Source organism: Etheostoma spectabile, chromosome 9 (genome assembly GCF_008692095.1).
Source record: "Etheostoma spectabile isolate EspeVRDwgs_2016 chromosome 9, UIUC_Espe_1.0, whole genome shotgun sequence".
Classification (NCBI taxonomy): Eukaryota; Metazoa; Chordata; class Actinopteri; order Perciformes; family Percidae; genus Etheostoma; species Etheostoma spectabile.
The window spans coordinates 23,551,899-23,552,167 of NC_045741.1; the positions used below are offsets into that span (position 1 = coordinate 23,551,899).

General features: G+C 45.4%; 1 protein-coding gene across 1 annotated transcript in view; it reads left to right on the plus strand.

Annotated features, from left to right (window-relative positions):
* The window catches only part of LOC116696228 (uncharacterized), a 6,400-nt gene that overhangs the window by 4,886 nt on the left and 1,245 nt on the right, over positions 1-269 (plus strand). The gene's annotated exons all lie outside the window — the stretch shown is intronic.

Below are 269 nucleotides of genomic sequence, written 5' to 3' on the forward strand. Positions count from 1 at the left end.
TTTTTTATAAGCTTCATTTAAAGGCAGGTTAGTAATTATTTCCAATATCCACGGAGCTGCTGGACCTGAGCGAGAGATGGGACCCAAGGCCACAATATCATAGTTTGTAAAACTGCAGCGCAGTGACGATACAGACATTTCATACACACGACTTGTGTGTCCGCCCTTCGACCTGTGCTGGACCCGTTAATGAGTCAGCCGTCTCTCTGTGAGTAGCGTCCTTCACACTCCCTCTCGCCGTTATAAATAGCCTATGTGACAATAAAATT